Source organism: Zalophus californianus, chromosome 4 (genome assembly GCF_009762305.2).
Source record: "Zalophus californianus isolate mZalCal1 chromosome 4, mZalCal1.pri.v2, whole genome shotgun sequence".
Taxonomy (NCBI): Eukaryota; Metazoa; Chordata; class Mammalia; order Carnivora; family Otariidae; genus Zalophus; species Zalophus californianus.
The window spans coordinates 122,263,735-122,273,585 of NC_045598.1; the positions used below are offsets into that span (position 1 = coordinate 122,263,735).

The following is a 9,851-nucleotide window of genomic DNA, read 5'->3' on the forward strand; positions in this document are numbered from 1 at the left end:
AAAGAGTTATTTACAAAAATGGATCTGAAGTCCTTTTCTTTTTGAGAGAGAGAGAGAGTGTGTGCACAAGCAGGTTGGGAGGAAGGGCAGAGGGAGAGGGAGAGAATCTTAAGCAGGCTCCACACCTGGTGCAGGGCTCGATCTCATGACCGTGAGATCATGAGTTGGTGGCTTAACTGACTGAACCACCCAGGCACCCCTAATTTCTGATTTTTAAAAGTTTATTTAAGCACTCAACATTTTTTAATATTTTCAATTAATTTTTTATCAAAATCCTGCATTCAGACTATTTTGTCAGTATAACTAATGGCCACATCAGATACTAAAAAGGAAGGATTTTTTTTAAAAGATTTTATTTATTTATTTGAGAGAGAGAGAATGAGAGATACAGAGCACGAGAGGGAAGAGGGTCAGAGGGAGAAGCAGACTCCCTGCTGAGCAGGGAGCCTGATGCGGGACTCGATCCCTGGACTCCAGGATCATGACCTGAGCCGAAGGCAGTCGCTTAACCAACTGAGCCACCCAGGCGCCCAAAAGGAAGGATTTTAAAACTGTTTTATGCAAGTCCTGAAAGACAAATAAGTTTTCACTTCTCAACATGATAAGAATAAAAACAACTATAACTATGTAGTTTGAAAGAATTCTAACTAATCAACTTTAAATGTCATTTAGGAATCTCTGAGAGTGGTACTAATATAAGTGACACTGATCTAAGAAAAGCATTAAAATGATACCCATGTGAGAAACAGCATCACATCTACTATTTATCAGTTACTCAAAGCTAAAAATGGGTACATTTGGGACAAAAAAATTTAAAAGGCATGCTTATAGGATGCTGTATAAATATTAATCGTGGAGAATGAAACTCAAGAAGTGATAAACATTTATTTATTTTTTTAAAGATTTATTCATTTATTTATTTGAGAGAGAGAAAGAGAGCAAGAGAGATCACAGAGGCAGAGGGAGAAGCAGATCCACTGCTGAGCAGAGAGCCTGATGCAGGACTTGATTCCAGGACCCTGGGATCATGACCTGAGCCAAAGGCAGATGCTTAACTGACTGAGCCACCCCAGGCACCCCAAGAAGTGGTAAACATACTTAGAAAAGAGACCACGAGGACTAAATGAACATTATTTATTCTAATAAAAGACTAACCACTAATTAGAGCCAAATATAAAACATAGTCAAGACCCATGATAGTTTCAAAATGTGATTTTATTAGTGCATTTTAGGACAAGTAGAATTCTTATTCTACCTTTGTTCTTTTTCTGGAAGAAATACTACTAATTATAAATAATCGCAAAAAAATTTTATTAGAAATGATGTGAGTAGAGTGAGTTCAGTTCATTTATGTCGTATTGCAATTCAAACACACATCTTGAGTTTAAAAACATGCTGACCATCAATGTTTCCTTCTAGAGTTTTCATAAGACAGATCTGTTTAGCATCACAGACGTTTTACTTAACATGGTGCAGTGTAGTTTTAGTAAGTTTAGCTGCTTTCTTTTCTTTTTTTTTAAAGATTTTATTTATTTGAGAAAGAGAGCACAAGCAAGGCGAGAGGAAGAGGGAGAGTGAGAAGCAGACTCCCTGCTGAGCAGGGAGCCCAACACAGGGCTCGATCCCAAGACCCTGGGATCACAACCTGAGCTGAAGGCAGATGCCCAACTGACTGAGCCAGCCAGGCGCCTCTAGCTGCTCTATTTTCTTAGTGCCACTAAACATCTGGTCAGAAACAGGCAACAAAACCTCTTATCTTGACCACCGTTTTAAAATACAACATATAACAGTACTGTACCAAAAACACATTTTAAAACACTCTCGCTCCTGCTAAAGCTTCAGTTTGCAGCCATTTTTATGGAAAATTTCTAGTACGGAATATTCACTTAGAAAGAATTGCTCACTGGGACCCCAGTGTTCTCTTCAAAGATGCAGAGATCCTTTTTCAGTGCAATGTCAGACACTATACCTTTGTTCTTTCCTGGGTTTATTTCAAAGGTTTACCACGTTTGCTTTTCCACTCTTATTTTTGTTTGTTTTGCTTATTTCTTTTAGTAAATTCTCCAGTAAGGCAAGTTGATAGCTATATAAATAATCATATGGATGAAAATGATAAACTAAGTATTTAACACAGGCATAGCTGTACTTTCCCGTAGTGAGAAGAAATTGCAAAACCAGAGGGGACGTAGTTACATTTCCAGTACCAAAGAGGTCTGGGTAGAGAACCTTAGATTAAGTGGTGGTTTTTTTTGTTTTGTTTTTGTTTGTTTGTTTGTTTGTTTTTGGCAAAAAGGGATAGAAAGCTTCTTTTCCAGTGGGATTTCTGGAATTCCCTTCTTCTATGTTTAGGATTTCCATGCATCTTCCCAGCGCTAAGACTTCAGGGGTGGAAATGGGTACAGATGTGCATTTAAACCACATGAACAAATCTCAAGGTGTCTTTGCTCAGTGCACACCCTGCCTCCATTCATGGTAGCCCTGCTTCACATCATACTTGCATCTTTCCCCATGTTAATGGTTCTTTAGGATCGTAGGTTATAAGCAACCATCTCAAGTCATCTAGTATGACATACATATCATCATCTGCTTTCATAAACCAATCAGCATATTCTAGACAATGATCATGAACATACTGGATAGCTTTAACTGTTTTCCAGTACAATTGGTCTCTGCCTACTTTGGTGTTTAATTCTCCAGTGGAAAGGTCTTTATTTTCTTCTGGGTTCATAAACTATGCTTTATTACAACAATGGTCCTTGTAGCTCTGATATATTTGGCCATTTGTTGTAGATTTTGAGGTTCTGTCACAACCCTGCAAAGAATTTTCACCTGTTAGAAGGTTCCAGGTCCAGTGAACTGTGTTTCCATGTTTTTGATAACTAGCATCTGTACTCAACGTCATCTGCCCTTCTAGATGATTCTGGCCAGTATCATCTGGATGTCTCACATGAGGGTAATTACTCAGAATGTTAGGCTGGATGTCACCCTGTTCTTCCAACAAAATACTAAATAACTGCGGACATAAGAAAAATATGATTGCTGATCCAGAGAGTAAGGTTAAACAATGCAGCCAAGAATTTGAGGCCATTTCCTTAAGCATATTTTTGACTTGCTAGGGTGGGGAGACCGGAAGCAGCTGGCAGAGACAGCCCAGGGTGCTCCCACGCATGTGCTCTACTCTCCAGCATTATTTTTAATAATCCGTTTGTATGTGACATGTATGTGGGATTCTGTGTTACTTTATTTGAGCATATACATCACTCCCATTACATTTGTTGCTCTGTAACAACTGTGAAAACTGTCAAGTTTATCATGTTGAATCAAAGTTGCTTGTGGCAATTTTTAGGGTTATTAAATATAATATGGGCTCAGATCATAAATGAGATTTAAAAAAATGGAATGGATTCCCCAAAAAATCAACTTGAAAACAAGGATAAGTCTGTTAGGAATGGACATTACAATGACTTTTTTTTTTAATATTTTATTTATTTATTTGACAGAGAGACACAGTGAGAAAGGGAACACAAGCAGGGGGAGTGGGAGAGGGAGAAGCAGGCTTCCCGCGGAGCAGGGAGCCGGATGCGGGGCTCGATCCCAGGACCCTGGGATCATGACCTGAGCCGAAGGCAGACTTAACTGACTGAGCCACCCAGGTGCCCCCATTACAATGACTTTTAATAAAGATTTAAAATATGTAAATTAACTTTCTTTTTCAGTTTTATGTTCAGAAAAAGCTATTATAGGCTTAATAAGGACATTTTATTTTGAAGCATATTATCTTCTAAATTGATTTGTTTTGGAATCTGTCTCTGAAAATCATTTCTAGGTGTTCAGTTATTTAAATGTTAAAGTTGAGTTGATTATGGCACTGGGAGAAGGGTGATAAATTTAAGGATCTTTCTTGTAAGGAATATTAAATATAAAGTCCCTCTCTGGGTGTTATTTTAATCCAACTAATGAGACAATGCATAAAAGGTCAGAGTTTTCAGAGGTATAAAAGTAAGCATGGTCTGCCTGCTTACACAACCATAGCACTGACTGCAGACAACCATAGACACAATTAATTATGCAAACAAGTCAATCTGTCCGCAGTTATTAATCAACTGTTCTGTACCTAGCAGTGTGTTATATGGTACATGATGCAGAATATTGGCCTTCCAGATACATGCTAATTTCTTGGGAACTATTTTGGGAAATAAAATAACAAAAGCTACTCAAGTTAAAGGCAACTGATATTTAAAAATCAATCTGCAGTCATTATTTGGTTGTCAGCCATAACCAAAAATCACTGCTCTATAGTTGTGCTTTCCACTGATTTGAGGAGGTGATTCACTTAACTTTACAAAGGGCCCTAAATCACAAATGTAACTGTCTAGTAACTTTGGGATGGGTAGATGATATTCAGATAGACAGAAAGACAAACAGAGGTATGTTCTTTTGGTTGTCTAAGAATATAGTTCTGAAGGATCTGGCTGACTCAAATACTTCCTTAAAAACGAAACAAACAATACAACAACACCAACAATAAACTGGCTATCCTCCTTAAAGAGAATGTTGTGCTTTAGCTTCCTTTTTAAACATTAGGATAGAAAAGTCTGACATTTGGATCAGTTTCAGGATTCCAAGAGAAAGAGATGGCATGCTCAAATTAGGATATTTCGAGGAGGCTTTTTTTTTTTTTTTTTTTTTTTGACAGAGAAAGCACAAGCAGAGGGAGAGAGAGGGAGAAGCAGGCTCCCTGCTGAGCAAGGAGCCCAATGCAGGACTCCATCCCAAGACCCTGGGATCATGACCCGGGACGAAGGCAGCCGCTTAACTGACTGAGTCACCCAGGTGTCCCTTCGAGGAGGCTTTTATTTACAAAGAAAAGAAAAGAATTACCAGGGTAGAGCAGGGGGTGTATGGAACCACAGGGGACAGAGCAGGAACCCGGCAGCAGCTGAGGTGTTACCAGTCCCAGACCTGAAAGGCAAAAGCACAGATGCTAGCGGAAAGGAAGCTATGCAAGCATAACTGAGAGCAGAGATGCCAAGCAGGATCCATTTGTGACTGTCATTTCTGCTTCCTCCTACAGATGCTTGAAACATTTTAGAGTTGTCCTTCTCCTTCCCAGTAGATGAACTGGCATTTGAGGAGTTGAAAAGAGGATAAAGAAACAATTACTTCTTCCAGGATTTCACCACTGCCACTGTTCTCTCCAAGGCCCCTACTGATCTGACACTCAATCCAATGGACACCTTTCCGCTCTCGTAGTTATCAGGAAACTCTTAGCTATCAGTGATAAAAATCCAGCTAAAATTGGCTTAGGAAAAAGGATAATTTGGGTCATATAATTGAAAAGTCTGAGCTTATAGCTTTTTCCCAATTGTTGTGAAATGACCTGGATGGTTAGCATGCCATCCCCGTGAGCACAGAGATAACTATCTGATGGTATGTGCCTGGGTCATGTTTTAACTCTGGGGTTATTAGGGGGATTTACTCCAACCACGGCACACGAGCCGAAAGTAGAGGAAGCATGGCTCCCTACAGCAAAGTCAGAGTGTCTTTGCCAGAAGAAGGGACAATCCATTATAATCCACTACAGTTGTTAGCTGCTTGTCTTACTTGTCAGAAATATTTGGCATAGATGGCCCCTTTATGAAATACTTTTTCCTTGCCTTCCTTGACATTATTTAACTTTTTGACCACCTTGGGCCATTTCTATCAGACTCCTTATAGGAGGTACTCTTGGTAGTTCATTACACTCGTGTCCAGATTTGTTCAGACCCACGTCTCTCCTCAGTCATGGCAGTTTACCCTGGTCTCAGGCTAGATAAGCCCAGTGGTGGCTCACATTCTAGCGTTTGTAAAGTCCTGGCTTCTGCTGCCATTGTTTTGTCACCTTTACCATCTTCTGGTCTTTGCTTCCAGTGGGGACGAGGGCCTGACTTCTGCAGAGCCTGTATAGTGCCTACGATGGGGAAGCTGCAGCAGCTCCAGCACCCAAATTGAACCTGATGGAACCCTAAGGGCTCAGGCTTCCTCAGCAGGTGCTTAAGAGGACAAGGTATTGAAACCTGGAAATGTGGAGGCAAACTGATCCATAAGACACGGGAAATGGGAAAAACCTAGCAGATAAATTGTTTGCCCTTTCTTACCCTGAAACAAAAAACCCCTTTCATGGGCTTCATATGACCTTTCTGGAGAAGTCCTGCATGAACAGGTATGTGACTATGTTATCCTGTGAGGCTGTGGCTAGTTTGGCAATGCATTGCCTTTTATTTGCTTTCCCTCGTTCCTAGACTTGTGTTTTTATCCACATTGTACTCGTCCAGGCATGGCACCTCAAAGAAATATCAGCACACAGCTTTGTCTCAACATTCACTTCTCAGAGAAACTGGCATAAGATACAAGACTGTCTTTCTTTGCCCATCATGCAAATTTGGTATTCATTGGGGGTACTTCTCAGGTCCTCTCCATTCCTCACAACCCACATTCTGCCTGGGGGGCCTCATCCACTCTCATGATTGGAATCATTGAGGACTCCTAGATCTCCATCCTAGGCTTCGCTCCTGAGTTCCAGAACCAGATCCAAGTGAACATCACTACTCAGATGCTCTGCAGGTATTCAAACACGATATGTCCACATGTCCAAAACTTAAGTAAGAGAATCTCACACTTGTTACTCCAAATTGCTTGTGCTTTGACATTTCATATCTTGTGAATGACATCTTCATATAGTCAGTTGCCTAAGTTAGAAATCAGAATCGTTGCTGACTACTTACTTTCCACTCTGTACACCCTGTCTCTCCCCAGGCCTTGGCACTTTATCTCCAAAGGGCACCTTGGTCTCATCCAGCTTTGTTTCATCTCCACTGTCACAGCATGTCCAAGCCTTTCCCTATTTCTCCTGCAGTTCTCCAGCCCATTCTTTAGAGAGTGACCCTTGTAAAACACATCTCAAAGGCTTTCTTTTGTTCTTACATTTTCCTTAGTGTTATGTAGTCTGGATCTATTGTTTAATGCCTGCATATCTTTCCAGCTACCTTTCCTGTCCTTGTGAAATCTAGGCTCCGGCTCTATTGATTTTTTTTTCCCTCATAGTCCCATGATCTATCTCACCTCTAAGTCTTCATATAAGCTATTTTCTATGCTTGAAATGGCCTTCCCTCTCCTTTTCACTTTGTTGACTTCTATTCATCCTTCAGGTCTCAGCCTACATATCACTTTCTTCAGGAAGCCCTCCTGGATCTCCTTTTCCATTAGTTCATGAGAATGGTTCTTGCTATAGATTCCATGGTCCCCTGTATGTCTGCTCTCATTGCTCTACAGCATTTAACCAGAGAGATTCACTGTCCTTCTCCTTTGTGTATAGGGATGGGGCCTCTGTCTACCTTGTCTATAACTGCTTCCCCTAAAACCTGGCATGATGACTGACACATAGTAATTGCTTAAATATATATTGAAAAAATAAAAAGAGAGTCAACACAAAAACCTAGTTTAATATCATTTTTCTGATAGCAGGTTTCCGGAATTTCAGAAAATTAATGTGGATAGTCTTGCCTTTTTAGATTATTTTAGAAGCTCTCCTTACAAAATGACAGCAGATGGCATTTTAATGATTTTGAAGACACTGAACTCTAAGGTGAAATGTGCTATCACCCATTCTAAGAAATAACACCACTGAGATGTGGATGCAATTCCTATTACATATTTCAAAGTTTCTCTGGTTTCTGTTTTGAATGCTGGATTCAACAAAATATAGAGTGTAATGCCCATCATTTTAAAAAAGGTTTTTAAGAATGGGTTTCACAGCAAGTGAGTGATGAAGCACTTGGGGTGGACTGCCTGCCAGGATATGGACTGTCACCCATGCAGATGTTCTCAGGACACACACTGCAATCTTGCACACTTATGTCTCTCAGTGTTAACAATCAATTGCTGTGGTTGATCATGGTCCTCTTTGGGTTTTTAATGTCATGATTGAAGTTGAGTAGGTTTAATCCATTATTGTGATTTTAAAAAAGTTTTTGGAGAGGAGGAGCAAGATAGCGGAGGAGTAGGAGACCTAAATTTCGTCTGGTCACAGGAAATCAGCTAGATAGGGATCAAACCATTCTGAACACCTACAAACTCAACAGGAGATCGAAGAAAAGAATAGCAGCAACTCTCTGACCAGAAAAGCGACCACTTTCTGGAAGGTAGGACGTGTGGAGAAGTGAGTCCGAGGCGATATACGGGAAGATAGACTGCGGGCGGGCAGGGGGAAGCCTCCATTAGCCACTGCTGGCAAGTGATAGAGCAGCAGAGCACAAAATCAGAACTTTTAGAAATCTGCTCTGCTGAGGGATGTTGCTCCAGTGGCTAAGCGGGGGGTGGGGGGGGGGTGGGGGATGGAACCCTCTCTGGGACAGTGTGGTCTCAGGACCCTCGGGGTCCCTGGAAAACCAGTGGTACCTGAGTGCGGCAGAGCTCCCAGGTATCGGAGCCAGGAAGCCGGCTGCAGAGATGGAGCCAAGGAGTGGGCTCTCAGCTTGGGGTTGCCATAAACCATGATCCGCAGCACAGTTGGGCCACTGCACTTCCAGCAGGGACCCAACAAGTGGCAGATCTGGGGAGACTCCCCTTCCTCCCCCGGGAGGAGCAGCACGAGAGTGCACCACAGGGATCGGCTGGGTTTGAAGACTCCACACGGGGTCAAGTGCCAGAGATTGAGATGCTCAGTCACAGGCCAGGTGAGCACAGAGTGTGGCCGGAGACCGGGGAGACGGGAGTGACTGACTGCTTTTCTCTGGGGGTTCACTGAGGAGTGGGGGCCCGAGTTCTCGGCTCCCCCGGGGTCAGAGATTGGGAGGCCGCCGTTTCACTCTCCTCCTCCAAAGCTTACGGAAAGCTTGCAGGGAACAAAAGCTCCCCCAGGGCAAACCCGAGCAGATTACTTAGCCCAGACCGGAAAGGGAGGGGCAATTCCGCTTCCAGCAGAGACATTTGGGAACCATGGCAACAGGCTCCTCCCCCAGAAGATCAGCGAGAACAGCCAGCCAAGACCAAGTTTACTGATCAATGAGAACAGCAGAAGTCCAGCTCTAGGGGAATACTGCACATAGAATTCATGGCTTTCTTCCCCATGATTCTTTAGTCTTTCAAAGTTAATTTTTTAATTTAATTTTTTCTTTTTTTTAAATTTTTTTCCCCTTTTTAAACAACATCTTATCAATCCCTTTTTTAAAAAATCTTTTTTATTTTTCATTTTTAGAGTCATAGTCTATCCCTTCATAGTAGTTAACCTTATTTTTGGTATATACATAAGTTGTTCTCTCTTTAAAATTTTGGAATACAGTTTCTTCTAACAGACCAAAATATACCCTAAATCTCTAGTGTATGGCTTTGTTCTAGTCTCCTACCTGATCACATTTTCTCCCTTTTTTTTTAATTCCTCTTCTTTTTTCAACCAACTTCTTATCTTATCAATTCCTTTTATAAAATCTTTTATCATTTTCATCTTTACAGTCATATTCCATCCCTTCATCGTGTTTACCCTTATTTTTATATATATGTAAGTTTTTCTTTCTTTAAAATTTTGGGAGGCACTTTCTTCTAACAGACCAAAATACCTGCAAAATCTAGTGTGTGGCACTGATCTATTCACCAGCCTGATCATATTTGATCATATTCTTTTTTTTTTTTCTTTCTTTCCCTTTCTTTTCCCCTGGTTTCAGGTCTCTTCTGATTTGTTTAGTGTATATTTTTCTGGGGTCGTTGTTACCCTGTTAGCATTTTGTTCTCTCATTCATCTATTGTCCTCTGGACAAAATGACAAGACAGAAAAAATCACCTCAGAAAAAAAGAACAAGAGGCAGTACCGACTGCCA

General features: G+C 41.1%; 1 pseudogene; it reads right to left on the bottom strand.

The window, feature by feature from the left end:
* Positions 1–1,992: 1,992 nt before the first annotated feature.
* On the bottom strand, positions 1,993–3,088 carry LOC113925844 (annotated as a pseudogene).
* Between the last annotated feature and the right edge of the window lie 6,763 nt (positions 3,089–9,851).